Source organism: Vicugna pacos, chromosome 32 (genome assembly GCF_048564905.1).
Source record: "Vicugna pacos chromosome 32, VicPac4, whole genome shotgun sequence".
Taxonomy (NCBI): domain Eukaryota; kingdom Metazoa; phylum Chordata; class Mammalia; order Artiodactyla; family Camelidae; genus Vicugna; species Vicugna pacos.
In genome coordinates, this window is record NC_133018.1 from 23822013 (window position 1) to 23844970 (window position 22958).

The 22958-nt window shown below is 47.5% G+C and overlaps 1 protein-coding gene across 6 annotated transcripts in view; it reads right to left on the reverse strand.

Annotated features, from left to right (window-relative positions):
• The window catches only part of RIMBP2 (RIMS binding protein 2), a 220203-nt gene that overhangs the window by 167177 nt on the left and 30068 nt on the right, over window positions 1-22958 (reverse strand). For all 6 annotated transcript variants that reach the window (XM_072953349.1, XM_072953352.1, XM_072953350.1 and 3 more), the window contains exon 2: window positions 5225-5343. The gene's annotated coding sequence lies outside the window, so the exon portion shown is untranslated. The remainder of the gene's footprint in view (window positions 1-5224; window positions 5344-22958) is intronic.

Below are 22958 nucleotides of genomic sequence, written 5' to 3' on the forward strand. Positions count from 1 at the left end.
GTGTGATTTGCGAATACATTCTCCCATTCCGGAGGCTGCCTTTCCGTCTCGATGACGGTTTCCTCTACTGCACAGAGGCTTGTTAGTTTGTTTTGCTCCTGTCACCCTTGCCTGTGTGAGTAAATCCAAAAAAAACACTAAGACTGGCCTCAGTGAGGATACTGCCTATGTTTTCTTCGAGGAATTTTATGGGTTCAGGTCTTACATTCAAGTCTTTAATTCACTGTAAGTTAATTTTTATGTATGGTATAAGATCGTGGTCTAGGTTCATTCTTTTGCATGTGGCCATCCACTGTCACACCTGTTAGAATGACTGTTTTCAAACAGACCTGAGATAACAAATGTTGGTGAGGATGTGGAGAAAGGGGAATCCTTGTACACTGCTGGTGGGAATGTAAATTGGTGCAGCCACTGTGGAGAACAGTATGGAGATTCTTCAAACAATTAAGCATAGAATTACCATCTGATTTAGCTATTCCACTTCTGGGTGTTCATCTAAAGAACACCCAGAAGCACTAATCCAAAAAAGTACATGCACCCCCATGTTCATAGCAGTGTTATTTACAATAGTCAAGATATGGAAACAACCTAAGTGTCCACTGACAGATGAATGGATAAAGAAGATGTAAAATATATATATATATATGATACATGTATATCTGTACCTTTTATCTTTATTAGGTTAATTATTTCATGGTCAACCAATACAGTTTCATATACATATATATACACACACACACAAACACACAGAGTGGAATACTACTCAGCCATAAAGAAGAATGGAATCCTGCCATTTGTGACAACATGGATGGACCTCAAGTGTATTATGCTAATTGAAATAAGTCAGACGGAGAAAGACAAATACCATATGATTTCACTCATATGTCAAATCTTTAAAAAAAAAACCAAATGAACAAACTAAGTAAAAGAAAACAAGCTCATAGATACAGAGATCAGACGAGTGGGTGGTGGAGGGGAGGGGCTGGGGGCAGGTGGAGTGTGTGGGGGGCCGAGTGTATGACGAAGGATGGTCACCAGACTCGTGGTGCTTGCTCTGCGATGCACGCAGAGGTCGAATTATCATGCTGTACACCCAAAACTTACATACTAAAAACAGACTGAAAAGTGTATTGGTTGACCACAAAATAATTAACCTAATAAAGATGAAAGGTATAGATTTATTTCTTGACAAAAGAAAAGGGAAGAGAAACTTTATATTACTATCATGAGACCATTGGTTGATGCACTAGTTATAACTTTTTAGTGAAGAATTCTAATTTTTTCTAGGAACTGTCTGATTACATTTGGGTTCTGTTGGCTGTGTCTGTCTGTCTGGCTACCCACAGAACACTTGAGGTATTGGGTTGGTCGACAGGTTTAGGCTGCACCTTCACCAGACTGACCAAGTTCTCCATAGAGGCAGAGAAGACAAAATTACTTTCTCTCAGACCCTGCTCGCAGCTTGAATATCATCTCTGTTCCAAGAGCTCACGGTATTGAGTAAACAGGTCTGCCTGCCAACCCTAGGAGGCAGGAGCAACACAAATTATCTAAGAGGGGGCATGGAAGAACAGATGGTAAGGCCAAGGTGCCAATGGACCAGTGAGTCCATTTCCTTCCAGGGTCAACGATCCCCAGTTTTAACAAATATTGACTGAGTACCTATAACGTACAAAGTCAGGCCACTAGGCTCCACACACACACACACACAGAAACAGATCCAGAAGGAGCAAACTGATGACAGTGGACAGCTTGGTGGAAGGGAGAAAGTCAAAGACACCTGAGTTTTCACGAATTGAACGTATCCATTTACTGCGTAAGTAAGGAAAAATGAATTTTAAAGGTTGCAGAGCAGTGTATGTATGGCCTCGGATACACACACACATCAAGGTAAGCACACACATACACATGCACCTCATTTTTGTTTACGCACAGGCATCTCTAATGTCAAAGCACTGTGTCTGCGTGTGGGTTTGTGGATGCATGGGAAAAGATCTGAAAATTCTGTAATAACTGAGAACTTCCCTAACTTGGGAAAGGAGACAGTCACCCAAGTCCAGGAAGCACAGAGTTCCACACAGGATCAGCCCAAAGAGGAGCACACCGAGGCACACAGTCATCAAATTGACAGCAATTAAGGATGAGGAGAAAATATTAAAATCAGCAACAGAAAAGCAACAAATAAACTATGGGAGCTCCCTTGTATGTTATCAGCTGATTTTTCAGAAGAAACTCCTCAGGCCAGAAGGGAGTGGCATGGTATACTTAAAGTGATGGAAGGGGGGAACTTAACAACCAAGAACACTCTACCCAGCAAGGCTCTCGTTCAGATTTGATGGAGAAATCATAAGCTTCACAGATAAACAAAAGCTAAAAGAATTCAGCACCACCAAACCAGCTTTACAACAAGTGTTAAAGGAACTTCTCTAGGCATCAAACCACAAGAAAAGAGAACAAGGGGTGGGGGGAAGACCTACAAAAACAAATCCAAAACAGTTAACAAAATGGCAGTAAGAACATACATATCAATAACAACCTTATGTAAACTGAGTAAACGCTCCAACCTAAAGACACAGACTGGCTGGATGGACACAGAAACAAGAGCCGTGTACACGCTGTCTACAAGAGACCCACTCCGGAGCTAGACGCACGCAGGCTCCAAGTGAGGAGACGGGAAAAGGCATGCCCTGCAGAAGGAGACCGAGAGAAAGCTGGGGTAGCAACACTTACATCAGACAAAGGAGACTGAAAATTCTGAAAGGAAACACCTAACTCTTAATAGTGATTACGGACGGGGATCAGGGACGGGGACAGTATCCAGAGGACTTTCCCTCTTCACTCCACGTGCCTGTAAGATGAGACCCCCCCCCTTGCCCTTGAAATCTGACAAAGGAAAACGATTTTCAAGCTGTTTCCATACAGTCACAACCTCCGTAAAATTGCTGTTGACGACCCAAAGCTCTCCAACCTGGGTTTATGAATAAACAGGTCGATGTTACATTTACACAGAGGGGCCCTGGCCCCCGTTTAAAGGAATGGATACCATCATACTGTGAATAACGCGCACGACAGATTCACAGGCGCTGCCCTCAGAGAGCTTAAACCCGAGCGATCATTACGGTGTGCTTGAGGCAGCTGTAACTTCTTCCACACTCAGAGTGCTCTCAGAGAGCCTCCTTCTTGGAGTCAAATGCGCAGGCCCTCCGAGACTCACTGGCTAGACTTCCTATTTTGATAAGTCATGAGGATCTATTTTCTAATTGCTTTCTCTTCATGGTGAAATAATTCAAACATTCCATTCCCTTCCAAAGTGAGAACAAGAGCTAAATTTAAATGCAGTAACTTAATGATGCATCTGCAATTCCAAGCAGCCAACAATCTATCAAAAAAAAAATCAGCCCATTCCAAATATAGGAAAGATTCACACACAAGCACACCCCCCCTCTCTGTAGCTTGCAATCCCACAATGACCAAAAAAGTTTGTAAAGCTGTCAAGTAATAAGCTCTTGAAGTAACCTGCATGTTACCCCTAAGAGAACAGAGTAAGTTCTGGGTCCCCTAGGCCATGCATAACAAATGAACTCTAAAAACATCACACACAAATGATAACCTGCGTCACTCAGCTGAGGCGTGCCCTCCTTGAACGTGTCCGTAATGACTCAGTGTGCCTGCTGAGGGCATGCGGATAGACATCTCTCCCTCTAAACGATATCCACGGAAGAAATGGATGCTGTTAGGCTGATCATGATGGAAGATAAAGGGTTTGGGACATTATGCAGACATCTCCCCACCCCCAAGGACCCTGCCTTTACTAATTAAATAATGATTTGGGGGGGCGGCTTTACAGTGATGAAAAACGGATGGTTACCAAGTGTTTACCCTATATCTGAAACAGCTGAGTTTCACATACAGACTTTTCCCATCTCCTGCCAGGGAAATGAACACACAAAACAGAAATCACAGGACTGAGTGTGAACTTAAATCTACAGAACACACACTGCCTGGGTCGCCTCTTACCAGCGCCATCACTGCTATCGTTCTCACCACCATCACCTCCACCTCTACCGTGTCTACCACCACCACCTCCACCACCGCCTCTATCCCCACCAGCGTATATTTACTGAAATACAAGACCCCGACCCATCTGTTCCTGTCAGGAGAAGCCCCCAATGCCAAGCCCAGGCAGGGGCACCAGACTTTCGGCTGGTTCACCTTCCGCTTCGTGTTAAAGTGCTTGACCAACAACTAGCACCCAGCCCCGGCCAGCCACCTGCCCCCTGGAATCTTTGGCAGAAAGGAGCAGGTATTATCCTTGCCCCTCAGATCATCTCAGGGTCACACAGTGTCAGTTACCGCCCTGTGTTCAGACCCCGCCTCCACACAGGAACGCTAAACTGAACATGCTGTCAAGGAAGAATCGAGCCAGCCCGGGTTTCTCTCCGGACCTCCGGAAGCGACTTCCTCACCCCGTGTTTAGGTGCAACTCAAACTCAAAACAGAGTGTCAGTGCAAAGCTGAATCCAAATCTTCCCCACAAGTCTGATTCTCTCTCAGTCTTCCTCATCGCAGGAATGACACCCCTCCCCACTATGCTGTCCGCACCAAAATTCTGAAAGTCATGCTGGTGAGCCCTCTCGCCCCTCCTCCATTCCAAAACGTCACAAGCGGCGGGTCTTACTGCCCAGCTCCATCCAGAACCACTCCAACAGCCCTCACTTCTACCGCTTACACCCTGGTCCGGGCCACCACGGCCTCTCAGGGGACCACACGGTGGCCTCCCAGTTCTCCTTGCCACCGCATGTGCCTCCACCTCCACTCAGAATTTGCAGTGATTTTTTCAGGAGGCAAATTTTGATCAAATGTCACTCTCCTATGTAAAACTGGTCCCTACTAGCTGGCCATTGCTCTTAGACTTGAAATCTACATCCTAACAGAACCTATGAGGTCCTGAATGAGCTGCCCCTCTCCCCCATCTGTGTCCAGACAACCACATTTCATGCATCTCGCTTGCCTCAGGACCTTGGCACTGCCATTCCCCCACGACACTGCTATCTCCACGAGGGTACGGATAACATCTGCTTTGTTCGCCGTTCTGACCTCCCCAACAACTTACAGTTGGCCTTGATAAACATGTTTTGAATAGACCCTTAAACAACAAGAGAATGGGCACGGCCTCTGACTGACACAGGGGGAAGAGCCTCAGAAGGAATAAAGGACAACTTACCACCAAGTTCCACTGCTGGGTTCCAGTGGGAAATTCCCAAGTGGGTCTTCCAAGGGGTGAGTCTGATCAGGTGTGTCCTCTGGACCAACAGGCCTCAGGTATGACGGGTCACGTCTAAACTGCAGGAAGAAGCATGAGATGTTCTGTCACAAAAGGATGGCTTACATGTTGGCTTTTCTACTCCCTCCACCTTCCTCTGTGCCTAAGATGCAGGCAAGTCAGGAGATAGGCTACATTTTCCAGTTCATAGTGTAACAGGGGAGAACAAATCTGACAAATGTTTCTTTTACTTTGACCTTTGTATCTATTGCTTTTGCTACAAGTTAATCACTCTAAGAATGTTGCCCATAAGTTTAAATTACACACAATGACCCATCTGTGGGAACCTGCCTCCCAGGTAATGAGCATTAAGCTAAAATGCTTCCGTTTAGCTCACAGGGAACATCCTGACCAGGCCCACCTATGAATGACTGCATGCAGGAAGGACAAAATTAACACACCCTCTCTGGAGGCTGACCAGAACCCGAAATATTTGACTTTACTCCCTCCCCTTTTGGTATAAAAGAAACCTAAATTCTAACCCAGGTAAGACACTAGTCTTTGAGACACTAGTCCACCATCTTCTCTGTCTGCTAGCTTTCCAAATAAAGTCGCTATTCCTCGCCCCAACACCTTGCCCCTTGATTTACTGGCCCGCTGTGCAGGGACCAATACGAGCCTGGACTTGGTGACAGTAGCGCTGAGGGCTAAGGGACTGAGAGCTGAAACTTAGCTCCAGCCTGCCACTCTTCTTTCCCTTCACCCGAATTTCCTGGTGTAGATCAATGCAAAAATACACACACATAAGCTTTCATGAGTCTCTGAGTAGAATTCTACATTCCAAGATGTGACTAGAGCAATCGTGAGCAGGGCTAGTTATCCCTCTTTGCAGCGTGGTGGCACGCCATTGGCTGGTGACAAGCGGGGCAGACCTGACGCCACAAGTCAGCACCCAGGCCTGCTCTACACGTTTCCTGAATTATATAAACATGACTGGTGCTCAGCGGCTTAGGAGAAGTGTTACTGTGGGTCAAATTAATCAATAAAAATCAACATAAAAACCAACAAGCATGATGCACGTAGCAAACTCTCAGGGAATTCCCAACTAGCCACCAAATACTTAAAAACAGAAATTCTCATATTTCAGTAAACCTTCAAGCTGACATAAAAAATCAAACTTTCAGAAGTTCTTCTACTCCTCTCTCATTTTGTTAATAAAATGTCTTTAAACTCCTTAGACTCACAGAACAAGACAATATGTTGAATTGTCTTAGGTTTTATCCAAAAGTTCGAAAGCATCTAGGGTTCCAAGCAAGCAGCACGGGCAAGTAAAAGAACCATCAGAAAGCTGGGCTTCAGCCTGGAATTTGGAACTGAAAAACTGTCAGTCTGACCAAAGCTCAGATTATTTCAATACAGCAAACACCTTCTGAGCACCAGTGAAGTTCCCGGCGGCTGACAGACCCAAACGTAGGTAAGATCAGGTGCTTCCAGGACCCACAGTCTGACAGGGGAGGCCGGAACACGCGTGTGTAATGTGAAGCCAAGCTAGACTCTGAGATTTAGAACGATGGGCAGAGGAGACGTGAGGGGAAGACGGCAGGCAGGAAGAAGACTGGAGGCCTCTCTCCCAGAGGTGGCCACCGACAGCGCAGGACGCAGGCAGCACGAAGGGCTCACCGCAGAGGGGCGCCACGCTGATCCGAGCAACACAAGAGGCAGCCTGTGATGACCCACCGCCGCCCCCACACACGACTCAGGCAGCTGGGCGTGCCCCCCACACCACCCTCAACTGGGAGACTGGAAAAGGCAAGTACGTCCACCTGGGGACACTGGGAGCTCCCGCAACAAGATGTTCAGGTCCCCGCAATTACTCTGCAGTGAGGACACCACTGACACGCCCCACTACACCCACCACACTGTCAGGATCTCGCTCCAAAATCAAACACCCCCAGCTAAGCCATGAAAACATGGGGAGGTCTCTCCAAGCCATCAGCGGGGCCAAGTGGAAAGTGAGCCAAAGTACCGCGACAGCCCCACCGGCAGAAGCACCGCGTGTGTGCTGACTAACCCCCCAACTTTTTTTTTTGAGATTTAAGGGTTTTATAACAACTTCTTCACACCTGGCAGGGAAGCCGATGATGCTAACCATCTTCTTATAATGCAAATCCCCAAAGACCTTGTGTCCCTCTAAGGGATGATGTTCTCTTAGGGAAATGGTTAAGGGTGACATAAAAAAAAATAGGAACACAGGAAACCGTGAGAACCTGCAAGTTGTGTAAATATTTCCTAATTTTATAAAAAAAGAAAACGTAGGACAGTAATCTCTAGCCTTCTCAATGCACTCAGTGAATTTGGGTGCTCTCTGGTGAGTAAATTCATCTCTTTTCTTCCTTCATCTTTCTGGGCTCTGGGACTGAGGGTCTTCAACCACCTTCCATCCTCTGCTCTCTGCCCCTTCCCCCCCGCCCACTCATAACAGGGCTCTAAGGCCTCTCCGTCTCACCAGGCTGATTAGAGAGCTTGCCAGTGATTACACAGCATGAAAAAGTCCTCTATATGGCTGCATGTAAAGTATGATTATTATTAATTCAAAAGTGGTCCAGCAAGATAATGCCTTTGAGGGGATGTGTATAACCAACTCTAATGCCTCTTAAGTAAAACTGAATATACCGCTCGACTATCACTGTGTACGAAGTTTTAATTACCAGAGCTGTTTGGGCAGACAGGGAAAGAAGAGCAATGATTTATTGATGCACATTTTACTGCTACTATCAAATGCCAAGCAACAGAAAACACTGCCCACCTGTTCTATCCTACAAACACGTCCACCCACAGCGCAGAATCGATTCTTCTGCCGTGAGGGAAAATCTAGTTCTTGCTGTTTGATGTTCAGAGGACACTCAGTTCATTTCATCTCTCCATTTACCACCAGAATAGATAGAAAAAAATTGAACAGAACCTCCTGGTCTTACGCCCAGCACCAGCCTCCGACACTCACACATATTACTTCAACTAACAGTGTGCCAGTCTGAAATAAAAATGCTACAATGACATTCATCATCTAATTATATTCCTTACCTGAAACCGCCACAATGTTAAACCCGGCCTCATGAGCTGGGCTTAAAGAACTGACAAGGGCTGCCCCAAAACTGAACACAAAGCGAAGGTCGAGATGTCCACGGGAGACATCAGAGCTTTGAGTATGCGCTGCTTTCAACGCCAGTTATGTGATGCTTAAATGAGCAAGACGAAATGGTTTCAAACGGAGCAGAGATTTCCTGAGGGAGTGAGGTTGAGGGAACAAAAAATAAGCGCTCGACCCAACAGCAAGTTACACCACTGCCTTTTGTCCTGAGGGACAGCATGTCCTGAGCGTCCTGCTCAAAACTTACCCCGCGATCTGACCCTCGGTGCACGGGGCCCTTCTGAACCTGACGCTGGCCCAGGGACAGATCTGGAAGCAAATGCACACCGGGTAGCAGCAGGGATTTAAGCCAAAAGTAAGGTCCAAAGGCTTTGAAACTGGGAATCAGTATGAATTCAGAGGCAGCAAAATACCCTCCCCGTGTCTCAGCACACAAGAGCAGACCCCATCCAGAGCCAGCCCGACTCAGGAGGTCGATTTTTCTATGTCTAAGCCGAATCTCATGAATCCATCAGACCCTTCCCTGTCACCAATAGCGGGTACTTACAAGATGCTGGGGATCTCTAGTGGATCAGACGGACTAGCCTCGGCCCCCGGCAGCAGCGCCGGCTGCCTGTCCCCTGCGGACGCCAGCCTCTCTGAGCCTCCGATGTTTGTGCTCGGCATCAAGCTAGAAGACTGTTTACTTATTCATGGACTGCCTGAGCCGGCCAGGAACTGCTTTGTGTCAGCTGAATAGGATGGTAATTCAATCTCCAAATGGGGACTGTTCAGCACACGGCATATCTGTCATAATGAGTCACGCAGATAAAAAGAACACAGCTCTCAGAGCCATGGGTGAAGCGTCTGTTTGGACAGTGAGCAGTATTTCCAGGACACTACCGCTACCCTCCTCCCCTCCAAGTCACCCCACCTCAGGCTGAGTGCTCCATGGGACTCTGGACACGTGGGAATCGCACCCCTGGCAGAAGAACAGGAGTGCAGGAAACGCTCTCTCTTCCCTCGCAAGCACGAACATTTGAAGAGAAAGGAGGTGGAAAGGTTTGGGAACTGACAAAAGAAACTTAAGGGGCAACGATGCCAGAGGAAACAGAGTTCATCTGTAGCAAAGGTTTCCACTGTGGGACGCCTTGCATGCATCACCTCAAAGACAGCGGGGTCTCCGGCACCTGGAGATGATGGCATTCATTCAGCCGCGGGATCCAGAGGACGGCCTGCCGTCCAGAGTGAGAGGGCCCCAGTCAATGGTAGCGTGAACGACTCCCGGTCCCCAGAGAGCCATGCCTAGCAAAGGTAATCTCCTAATTCTCATTCCTGCGACTGCGCGTGCCTCCTAGTAATTTTTTTCTTGAGAATTTAAAACCTGCAGTTCATCTGATTTCTTTGTTTCAGCCACATGAAGCCCTACTGCTCCCCAACCTCCTCTTACACCTCTACTCCGCCTCCTCTACGAGCCACTTACTCTATTCATTTCTTTACCCATATATCTTGGACTCTGCCCTCAAAACCACCCTCCTGACAGTGTCTCCGAAGCTTTATTCCCCCACTGTTCTCCAGTTACCAGCTTGGCAAGACCCCACCCCTGGGTTAACCAACAGCCCACTTCCTCTCTGCCTGCTGCACAGGCTGCTGCTGACCACTGTATAAAACCCACAACCCAATGCCTGGACTGACCTCTGTCCCCCAGAGACCATAAGCTTCATGAGGGTAGGGACCATGCCTCCCATGTCCCGTGTGCTATTCTAGGCAACTCACAGTGTCCAGCTAGAGAAGCTACCCAAACATTTGTTGAAATACCAACTGAAGGTAGTCTTCAGTTTCAATGTTGCCTTGAAATATGTAGCAGTCAGGATGGGTTGGTTAGGTTATGTTGTGGTAACAAATAGCCCCCAAATATCAGTGGCTTTCAAAGACAAAGGTTTATTTCCCACTCATACTCTGTGTCCATGGAGGGCCAGCTACAGCTCTGTTCCACATCACCCTCACTCCAGAACCCAGACGGAATGGAGCAGGGAACAGGAAATAGAAAATCAAAACTACGAACGTGTTTGTAGGAACATAAATTAATTCCATACTCCACAGCCATTGGATTTCTGCACTGAGATGTTTTGCTGAGCTGATTCTTCATATTTGTACCCACTCTATTCCCTTCCTGTCTTCAGGTCTTGGCTCAAACATCACCTCTCCATGGAAGTGGTCCCCTGACCATCCAGTTTAAAGCACAAGCATCAACCCCAAACTGTCACCATTTACAAGTGTTTATCTTCAGTGCTCCACCAGAAGTGCTCTGAGAGCAAAGCCCGTATTCACCTCAGTCCCCCAAGACTAGTGCCTGGAACATAGCAAATGCACAATAACCACTTGTTGAGTAAAAGGATGAGTAAAATAGATTACACTGGAGAACCCATAGCATGTTGGTGCAATTAGTTATAAAATTAGTGAGTTCGAGAAGCAATCTCATTAAAATGAAAGTAGTATAATATACTAAGAATAACATAATTAGAACAGAAAACTAGGGCCACATACAAGAAATCCTGAAATTACTGAAGATGAAGAATTTGTCAAAGTATTCCCTGCACTGTCTGCTGGAAGAAAAGGATTTCTTTACAGGATTTGATCGGGACCAGTCCTCACAACAGCAGACTGAGATGGGGCTACAGAGCTTGGTGTAAACATGCTTACCCATTCCTGTCCAGTCTCCTATCTGTTCTCCATCCAGCAACCTCCTGACCTGTACCTGGATCTCCTAGCATACAGCTCATGAGAAAGGAAAGAAAGACTGTCCAAATTACTAGTACCCTGCATCACGCCAGCTCTCCTGACCTTGGTTATCAATATTTCCTTAACATTATTTGGTCATTTGGTGAATTTGGTCAGTGTTTTTGGCACTGGATAGTTGAGGAAATCAGGCCTTGCAATGTGCAAGTGTAATGACCATGGATTATAAGGACCCCTGAGACTCACCCCAACTTCCTTGCTATGATGGCATCCCCCATTTGCTACAAGATGGCATTTGGTGAATAACTTGTGAGTATTCCAATTCATGTCCAAAACCAAAGACCTTCCCTAGTGGTTCACTTGGATCAATACATAGAAAATCTGCCCTGTTTTGGAATATCCACTGGCTGGGACCTGCTTAAAAGTACCCTCACAAGCAGCCAAGAGGTCCTTCAGTGGGTGACGGATAAACAAACAGTGGTCCATCCATCCCGACAATGGGCTAGTATTCAGCACGAAGATGAAATGAGCTATCAAGCCATGAAAACATGTAGAAAAACCTTAAATGCGTACTAGTAAATGAAAGAAACCCGTCTGAAAAGGCCACCCACTGGATGATCCCAACTCTATAACCTCTGGAAAAGGCAAACCTATGGAGACAGTAAAGGGATCAGTGGTTGCCAGGAATGGGGGAAGGCAGGCAGGGGTGAACAGGCAGAGTCCAGGGAATGGGGGGGGGCAGTGAAACGACTCTATACGAGAGCATAACGATGGATACATGCCGCTATACATTTGTGCAAACCCACCGAATGTACAAAGGAACCCTCATGTAAACTCTAGACTGTCAGTGATAATCATGCTTCAGCACTGGCTCATCAGTTATAACAAATTAAAGACAGAAGCAACAGGGGACACTGTGGGCAGGGAGGAGGGGCAGCATGGGAATCCTGTACTTTCTCAACAACTCTTCTGTCAACTCAAAACTGATCTTTTTTTTTAAGTCTACTAATTTTTTAATTGACCCACAAAAGTACCCCACCCCTTTAAAGGCTGCTCTTGGGCAGCCATTCTGGGCGCGTGGATTTCTTCCCCTTCACCACGGTGAGCTCGGCAGGTGTGCCCGAGCAGGACGAGCTCACCGACAGCAGGAGTCCGGGTGACCCAGGCCTCAGAGAGGCGCCCGGCCCACGGAAAGGGCGCCACGACTGTTCGCTGAATTAAGATTTCAGTCCTTGTGTCTCTGCTTGGCCATGAATGGCGGAACACTGACAAGCGCAATTGAAAGCTGAGATCAAAAACCTCCCCCGGGAAAAGCAGTCCGGCGGCCACCTTCCCCAGAGACGTTCTAGAGCCGCAGGCACGCGCGCGGCGCGCTCCGTGAAGGACTGGCGGGCCCGCGGCGGGGAGGTCCGCGCTGCGGGGCGTCATCCACCCGCCTCGGCGCGCGCCCGTGCCCGCCGGCCCTCGCGGTGGGTTTCTCACTGTGTTACTCTCCGTCGCAGCCGTTTCAGCCACGAGGGACGATGGCAGGAGACCCACCGTCTGCAGCCATCCAGGCCGCTGAGACGAAGGCTCCGAGAAGGGAAAGGCCCCGTTCCGGAGGACGGCGCGCGCCTGAGCCCGCGGCCGGAGCCCACGCCCGCGCTGAGCCCACGCGCGGGCTGCTCAAGAGCGGCTCCTCCGCTCCACCGCCCGCCTGGAAGCGGGCCGAGCTCCCGCTGGCAGCCCCCCCCGGGGGGGGGGGGGTGCTGCGAGCGCCCTTCCGGCACAGACCAGGCTTCTCCTGGGCCCAGTCTCTTCCGTATTTTCAAAGGAAGTTCGGGGTGTGGTGTTGCTTCCTAAAATAAACTTCCTTCAGGGATCTGGCTTTCTGTTTCAATGTTAATTACCAGATTCAGTAAGCAGCTACCTTCGTGAGAGCTCATTATACACTAAGCACTGTTCTTCTTTTTTAAATTAAACTATAGTCAGTTTACAATGTGTTAATTTTTGGTGTGCAGCATAGTGATTCAATTATACATATACATTCCTTTCCATGTTTTTATTATAGGCTATTATAAGATATTCAATATAGTTCCCTGTGCTCTACAGTAGGACCTTATTGTTCATCTATTTTATATACAGAAGTGTGTATCTACAAATCCCTAACTCCCAATTTATCCCTCCACCCTCCCCTTTCCCCTGTGGTAACCAGTTTGTTTTCTGTCTGTGAGTCTGTTTCTGTTTTGTACATAAGTTCATTTGTGTCCTTTTTTTAGATTCCACATATAAGTGATATCACATGGTATTTGTCTCTCTCTGTCTGACTTACTTCACTTAGTATGATGATCTCCAGGTCCATCCATGTTGCTGCAAATGGCATTACTTTATTCTTTTTATGGCTGAGTAGTATTCCATTGTATAAATATACCACAACTTCTTTATCCAGTCATCTGTCAATGGACGCTTAAGTTGCTTCCATGTCTTGGTTAAATAGTGCTGTTATGAACACTGGGGTGCATGTATCTTTTTGAATTAAGAGTTTCCTCCAGATATATGCCCAGAAGTGGGATTGCTGGGTCACATGGTAAGTCTATTTTTAGTTTTTTAAGGAATCTCCATACTGTTTTCCCTAATGGCTGCAGCAAACTACATTCCCACCAACAGTGTAGGAGGGTTCCTTTTTCTCCACACCCTCTTCAGCATTTATTATTAGACTTTTTAATGACGGCCATTCTGACAGGTGTGAGGTGATACCTCACTGTAGTTTTGATTTGCATCTCAATTAGTGATGCTGCGCATCTTTTCACATACGCACTGTTCTAAGTGTCCCCCTGAATCCCCAAAAGACCCCTGAGGTCAGTACTGTGATCATCTCCACATGTCACAAGTGAAGACCCCAAGGCACAGAGAAGTTAGTCACCCAGTGGGTCACACAGCATGGATGGCAAGGAATCTGGATTTGAACTCACTTGGGCAGCCTGGCTGCAAGGACTGCAGTTGGCCACACACAGAGGGCTTTGCCACTGCCCCATGATGAGCAGCCCCGTAAGTCAGATGGCCAGTGTAGACCGAGGGAGAAAGGGTCATTACTCTCACTGTCAATGTTTTCAAGAAAAAAAAGCATTCTCTTCTCCAAATGTGAGAAATACCTTACTCTACTACATTGGCCTTTGGAAATACTAAGTTGAAAACTTGTAGTACTGAAAATATATTGAAAACTAGTATTTCTAGGGTTAACTAGAAAACTGCTAGGAATGTTCTGAAACACAGATAAGAAAGATCGACCCCTGGAAAAGCTGAATCAAGTCAAGACAGCAGCCGTCCTCACACCCAGGACAGCCCTGGTCTCATCTTCAACTTAGCCAATTATAACACATCTCCTGTAATCCTGGAGCCATGTTTTTCTGCACCACTTGAAGATGCAACCTCATAAATGATTACAAGACTCCAGAAGCGTCAGAGCCCTAATTCCTATCCTGTTGTTTACCATTTCCAAGGGAGAAAGCTAAATAATTATCCAGATCACGCCACCTGACCTGAACCTCAGGACAGGCTTCCAAGTGGCTGGAAGTTGATTCCGCCTGACAGATGACGTGGTGGACACTGAGCCAGACACCACAGCAGCCTGTTTTGGACCCTGACTCCTGCCGTCCTCCCTTCCTTCTGCATCATAATTGTCCTTCTCAGTTCCTCTCCTCTAATCAGCCTTGTGAGCTAAGAGGCCCTCATTAGCGCCTAGGAATTAGCTGAAGTACAAAACAAAAACAGACCAAGACTATGTTGGTCCTGGCGTCATGGGGAATGAAGAAGGTGACTCTGCCTGGAGGGCACTGGAACATGAGTCAGCGTACTGAGGGCCCCCAACTTCCCCTTATTGGTAGGTACATGGCCGAGAACACCCCAGGAGGACTGCAGGGGAGGTGGTCCGCACAGAAAGGGGCGCTGCACCAGGCCTGGGCCCCTCAATGCTGGGCAGTGCTATGAGCATCAGTCAACACAAGCACACTCCAGGTGATGCCTGAGTGCATACATCTACTCCCACTGCACAGATGAGAAAACTGAGGTCACAAGAGGTCATACAACTTGCAAACAGCGGAGTCCACGGTCAAGCCCATGTCTGATCACAGCCCTCTACAGCCTCCTGTCCTCGGGGCCTGAAAAATCTTTGCAATGGTACAAGGGGCTCAGGGACAGTGTGGGGACGTAAGGCCGACTGGTGCCGTATCCGAGAAATCACTGCCAAGCCCCATGCCACGAAGCTTTCCCCCCTCCTGTTTTCTTGTAGGAATTTTAAAGTTCTAGGTCTTCTGTTTCAAGCTTTAATCCACTTTGAGTTGACTTTGGTGTATGATGCAAGTTAAGGGTCCGATTTCATTCTTTTGCATGTCAATTTCCAGTGTTCAACAGAGCTGTATCAAAGCTAAGAGAGTAAATCTTAAGAGCTCTCAACACCAAAAAAAAAAAATTGTTCTATTTCTTTAATTTGTTACCTATATGAGATAATGAAGTGTTCCCTACACTTAAGGTGATAATTACTTCATGATGTATGTAAGTCAAATCATTCTGCTGTACGCCTTAAACTTATACAATGCTGTATGCCAATTATATGTCAACAAAAATGAAAAGAAAAATATTTTTTTTAAAAATTTTAAAGACTGTTTGAAAGAGAAAAGATGGCTCTCTCTACCCAGGAGGCCCCAAAGGGCAGCCAGAACTTCAGGGAGGTTCCTTGTTTTACAAGCAGCTTTGAGTTTAGTCTGAGAAGTCAGACTGTCGCAAAAGGAATTATAACTTGTTATTTTAACAACCAACATCAACTGACATGTATTTATCCTCTGCGAGGTGCCAGGCCCTATTCACCTATTTAACCCAGACAGCAACAAATTTGTGAATCAAGTCCTCTTATTATTTCCATTTCTTGGATGAGAAAATCACACAGCGAGGCAGCGTGCACCAGGATTTGAACCAGGCGGTCCCTCTTAACTGGGGCACGTGCTGTAACCACTGCCTCTTACTGGGAGTGAGGGGTTCGCAGGAAGCCAACAGAGTTTCCTCCAGCTTACTACCTCCCACATAACTTCTCTCAGACCCCTCCTGTCTATACAGATTCATATCCCTCACCTGAGAGTCTTGGACTAGATCCACTCTGAAATCCCCAACTCTCCAAGCCTCTGACGCCCCACCTCTCACCGCTACCCTGGGGCTCCTGACCTGTGGACTGGCTGATCGTCTGAAAACGAAGCCCTCCCCCAAATGGCCACCTGCCCTCTTGGGCCAACCTCGTGTTCCAAGGTAACAGGGAAGCCCCTGCCTGCTCCCTCCACCAGGTAAGGTCTGGCCCCAGTGACACAGGCCACCGCGGAGGCCCCCTGACATCAACCTGCATCCTCCGTGAGGGGCATGCAGCTTACACTGGGAAGAGGCCAGCGGCACAAACAAGTAACAGGAGGGACTGGGGGGAGTGGAAGATGTGAATGCAGATGAGGAGGTCTCCTGGGTGACCAGAATTATCAAACTGGGAAGATGAAAATGCGTTTCTACAGGTGTGTCAAGGGTCACAAGGGCAGGCCCCATATCTTACAGACAAGGAAACTGAATCCCACACGTGGAGGGAAAGCGCTTGCCCAGGTCAGGCTGCGTGGAAGTGGAGGCTCTTCCCTCATCCACGTTCTCCATCCATTCAAATGTACGGACCACCGACAGCACAGGAGCATCAGTGAACAAGAGGGAGAGAAAGGTAAGGTCCCAGCGTCAAGAGAACACACAGTCCAGAGGAGGGGAGAAAGGGAGACAACAAACATGCAAACAAACAAGACCACCTTAGCTCACAAAACAGAAGAAAACAGAGCAAGAAAGTGTGCAAACAAAGAGTGGGATGTTTGATGGGGAGCTAATTTAGACAGAGTGGTCAGAGTGGGCCTCTCTGAGGAGATGTCTGTCCTATGGAGTGATGAGAAGGCATCTCGAGGCTGAGAATGGGGGGAGAGACAGTTCCAGCAGCAAGCACAGCATGTGCAAAGGCCCTGAGGCAGGAAGGAGAGTCTATGGGCACTTTCTCAGAACAGTCCCCTCCTTACTAAGGCTCCAGCCCTCACTGCCATAAGAGCTAGACTGTGGGGTCCTGGGGTCCGCTGCCTCCTCCTTTAAGACCAAGGGAAAGAAAGGGGGAGGAAGACTAAATGTGGAGGGCCTCAAATTGCTCAAACCAACACTTGCCGTGAGACTAGAAGACCGAGGAGATGGTGCGAGGAGACACATCATTTCCTCCATTGTGGTCTCAGATACATTAGGTTTCACAACCCTCTCAGCTTTTAATCTCTTAAGGCAGACATGTGTAACCTTGGTTAAGAGTCCAGTGAAACCCAGCCCTGAGATGCAGACTGCATTTAAAATATAATTGCAAATTGATTCAGACTCTACCAGTGGCTTTATTCATCATCTAGTCTAGGAAGACTAACCATTAAAAAAAAATCTATATACATGGGATGGGGAGATTAAAAGCATTCTTATTTCAAGGAGCCTCAATATCAAAGACAAATTAATTTGTGCAGCACACCACACTTGTATCTAAACCAAACAGGCCAGGATGATGCACAGGAACTATGGAAGAGGTTTCAAAACCAGAGGATTCCAATCACAGGCAGACTTCAGAGTCAGTACAGCCAGAAAGTGACACCAGAAAAGCCGCAGGACAGACCCCAACACTCGAGTCTGTGACCATGGTCATCACATCACTTCAGGGCATCCTGAAATAAGCCTCTAAGAAGACAAGGTTTCCTGAAGTACCAGGGCCAAGCACCTTTTAGGAAAACCCAAATTCTGCCTGACGTCAGGCAGCTGGAGCCCACTGGTACAGCCCACATGGGTATGACCAACTGCAAGTTACAAAGATGGCGCCCGCCAGTTGCGGAAGCCAGTGGCCACCTTCTCCGATTGTTAAGCGTTCAGGAATATTATCACTGAAGCAGCGGTAGCCTGACACCAACCATGGTTGGAGTCACACCATGGAATCAGGCAAAGACTACAAGCAGTGGTGTTTTTCTCCACAGAGCCAGGTTACCAGGACAGCACCTCCTAAAACCCACTTCTATTATGGGGGCAGGAAAATAAATCAGAATGAAGAACCATACTCCATGTGTGTTGGAGACTCACTCCTCCATGCCTCCTCCAACACTGGCTTTGTCTGATGCTGGGGGCTGAATGTGTCCCCCCAAATATCCACATGCTACAACCCTAACCCTCAGGGTGATGGTGTTAGGAGGCAGGGCCTTCATGACTGAGATCAGCACCCTTAGACAAGAAGCCCCAGAAGCTGACCCGCCTCTCTGACATGTGGGGACACAAGGAGAAAACAGCCACTGGCAACCCGGAAGTGGGCTCTTGCCAGAACTCGACAATGCTGGCCGGCACCCTGATCCCAGATGTCCAGCCTCCAGAACCATAAGAAGTAAATCTCCGTTGTTCACAAGTCACCTGGCCTGTGGTGTTCTTCCACAGCAGGCCAGATGGACTAAGAAAACGATCAGCACCCCCTTCCCCCAGAAAGGGTGACGATGTGGAGGTGAGTCCAGGACCTGAGCCGGTCCAAAGGGAACTTCGAGACTGGGAAAAGCCGCACATTATCCTACTGGAACAAAGTGATCAAGGATGTGGCCCGGGTGGGAAGGGGAGTGTCAGAAGCCGTCTCGTAACTACAGGAGGAGCCACCTTTAGCCCAAAGACAGCACAGCGAAAGAGGAAAAGCAGCAAAGTCCTGGCTGATGACATTAAGTCTCTGGATCAAACCATGCCTGATGCATTCCTGATCTCCGGCCCTTGCAGTTATCTAAATCTATACACTCTCTTTTAATATTGAAGCCACTTTTAGACACATTTTCTTCTAATGGAAAGATTCCCAACCAAAAGAAATCTGAAACCAAGCCTTTACATGTCATTTCCCCTCGCCTAACTAAATGGACTCATTAAAGCTCTTTCAAATTACTAAATCACTTAATAGCTCTGTGCTCCCAAGCTCTTAGAGAAGAAAACACCACCAGTGAACCACACTTCACACTGCACCTGAGCCTTGAAATCCAGGAACACATATGCATATTCACACAGAAGGTGATTAATTTTTTTCCAGTGTTCTTAATGCCCTTTGTTCCCATTCCATCCTGAGGTACTGTTTTTAAAGGATGCTTTTCTGGCACTAATCAAGGGCTGCAAACACACACGTCTCTGTGATCAAACGGCAGAGGTTCGTGGAGGTAACGGGGATGTTTCAAGTCGGGTCTTTAAGTAGGGGAGTTGTCATGAAAGGAGGGTGCCCTGTTTAAAACATAAAATCGTACAAAGCCGCATTTGGAAAGAGCCATAGAGATCATCTACCACAGAACAGGAGGGAAAAACCAGGCCACATGGCTGAATGACTTATTGATGGTCTCACAACTGAGACTCGCAGAGCCAGGCTTGGGGCAGCTCCTGACTCCAGGCTCCGCAGCAGCAGGGGGCACGGCAGCCAGGGCGTTCCAGCACCCATGAAGACTGAAATCCTGGCTTTGCCAGCAGCACCCTCTCCCCACCTCCCGGTCCAGGGGACCGGTGTTGGCCCATGTCATTCTCAAGGGACACACGCACGTGCACACAGGCACTTCATAGCATCTATTTCTAGATGAAAGAGCATCACTAAACTGTCAGCATCAATTATCACCCACTGCATCTGTCACTATTATTTCCTTAATTTTTGCATATAGTTACTTTCTAACTTTTCTATAATAAATAATAACAAATGGAAACAATTTCCTTAAGGCTTTCAAGATAAGAGGAGAAGGCGCATCTTGCATACTGCAAATGAGAAAGAAATGGATGCAACCTAAAGCTCTTTATCAAATGTCTTAGAAACATGCACATCTTTGGACCCAGAAATTCCACTTGCGTAAGTTTATCTTAGAGGATAATAAGTGGATGTGACTGAATCATCTCATCTTCAAGAATTACACACATAATGTGCTCACTGCTTAAAAATGAAAGTAGGTAAGCATGAAGATGAAAATGAAAATGAAAACTACCTAATACCCCCCACATACATTCAGCCCATATGCATTTTCTAAATGTCCCAGCAAAGTAAGATTCAAACTATGTACACCAGGTGTTACGCGTGAGGACTGTGTTGAAGTTACGTTTCTGGGCGATTTAAATTTTTTCTTTTTTTTTAATTGAAGTGTAGTCAGTTTACAATGCTGTGTCGGTTTCTGGTGCACAGCATCATGTTTCAGTCATATGTGACACATACATACATTTGTTTTCATATTCCTTCTCACCATAGGTTACTGTAGGATACTGTGTAAGTTCCCTGTGCTCTACAGATGAACTCGTTTATCTGTGTTACACATAGTAGTTAGTATCTGCAAATCTCAAACTTCTAATTTATCCCTTTCCATACCCTTTCCCCCCGGTAACCATAAATTTGCTTTCTATGTCTGAGTCTGTTTGTTTTGCAATTAAGTTCTGATTTAAATTTTTTCTAAGTTATTTTCTATAAAAATTTTCTACCGGAATGTATATTACTCTATGGGTTAAATTACAGTAACTCTGGATCACTTTTACTTACAAAAGACACAGCACATGCACAGTCACTGTCGCGCGGAATTAAACAGTGTAGGACCCAAATGCCCTTTTTCAAGTTGACTGCATAGCCACGTGGAGCACACAGTTCTTGAAGAACCAACAGCTTAAAGGCACCAGTAACTGGGCTCCCGAATTCCTGCCCAACACAACAGTGATCAGTTGGGGAGTGGGGAATGAGCTGATGGACAAGAAAGTAATGGAAGAGGATAGAATCACATCAAGTATGTCAGTATCAAACCAGCCTCTATACCAAGTGAGGCACTGAAGTGTGGGGTTTAATGCAATGCACATTTATTTCTTACAAACTCAGTCAATGCAGGCGGTCCTAGCTGGGGGCAGCTCCCTCACATGCAGCAACCCGGAGACCCAGGTCCCTTCTACCCTGTGTCTCCTATGTTCCCTGGGGCTCACAGACCTCAGCATCCAACTCACAGGTGAGTTAAGAAGTGTGTTTCTCCATCATCTTGGCCCAGAAGTGACACACATCACCTCCCCTTCCTTCTCATTGGCTGGAACCAGTACTGTGGCCCCTTAGGTCCAGGGCTGCCCAAAAATGTGCTCCGTAGGTGAGAAGCAGCTTCCACAACCACTCAGAGCTACAGGAGAAAGCATCTTAGGTGAACAGGTACCTCCTCTATTCACGGGGAGATAGCGTGGGCAGTGGAGACCCCCAAACAGACCCCCTTACTGTGACTAGCTCGTCTTGCTTTGTCCTAGACCCTCCCATGCTAGACCTGTGCTAGCACAGGAAGTCCCTCCCATCCTAGGAAAACCTGGAGAGTCGATCATTCTCCTCCCGTTCCCAAAACACAGCCTCCATACCCTGCCTACCGAACTGAGACTCAAGGACAGAGTTCTGGATGAAGCAGAAAAGGCAGCCTTATTTCCCTGCAGGCAAAGGAGGTCACAGTGGACGAATGCCTCTAAGACTGTGAGCCTGCTGGGGAGAGAAAGCAGGGGGTTTTATAGTAAAAGTTCAAGAGTTCCAGGGGGTGAGATAGTTTTTATAGAGATCAAATACGGGGTAACAAACTGTTGCAAATTTATTCTTGTTTTTGCAGATGCAGAGGTCCCCCTTCCCTCTGCTGGGTATGAAGTTCACCTCCCGCTTTGGGACTCTCAACATTCTTGTACCTAGAACAAAGGGTGCCCAGAAGGGGCTCTGTGGAAAGGAGCTCTAGATAGAAGCTTGTGCAGTTTAAAGTCAAGTTGATAGATGCTTTTAGCCTCTTAAGCAAGCTGAGGCCTGAGACCTCCTGCTGCAGGCTGGGACCTGCAGCTCAAACAACAGTATACAAGGAAACCACAAGGAGTCAAGAGAAGGGCACTAGAGTCAAGAGCAAGACACTGAGCATGATCCCTGCACAGAGGACCACAAGGAGGCTGAGCGGACCACCCAAGCTTCCCTCCTCTCCAGCCAAACCCTAGTCAGCAAGAGCATGAGAAAAACCCTTTAAACCATTACACAGTTAAGCAGTTACAAACACCATTACAGGTATCAGATGGTCACCAATGATGACAATAGGGTCCTGCTCGGTTATACTCCTACTTAGCAGTTTGACAAGACAACAGCCGGACAGGGGACGGTCTAAGGCCTGGCTGCCCCCACCTCTAGAAGAGGACGCAGCAGTCTGGGAGCCTTGCACTCAGGGACTCTCACGATGGCAGGTACAGAAACCTACCCCACAGCCCTTCCACCCCTATGCTCAGGATAAGCCAAACCTTGTCTGCAGGTCAGAAAATATATAGGAACAGGCGTTCCCAGGCTCTGAGAGAGGACAGGGGTATGCAGAGTATACAATCCAAGTCCAAGGCACCAAACGTGAAGGTGTACCTGGCACGCGTGGAGTCAACCCTGGACTGACTTGCTCACCTGCTCTGGGAGATCCAGCGGGGGCTGGAGGGGGTAAAAGAAGAAAACTGCATCTGCTCCTTTGGCACCAAAACAGAGGGGCATTTCCTGGGTGGGCAGCTTGCAGGCTGTCCCATGCCCCCTAACCCACAGCCAGCTGCCTATTCCATTCTTACAGTCAGGGTCACTGACAGTCCTGCAGCAAATGCTGTTAGCTCCAGGTTTGGGCTCCAAGCAGAACTGCTTTTAGCACCACGCCTGTGCTATTTCTACCCGGCACAGCCCTCTGCCAAACATCAGCGTCTCGTGGTGCCTTTATCTGTGGACTCACACAGGGAAGTTCTCCCACAGGGCATGACCCAGAGGCGGGATCCCCCATATCTGTGGAG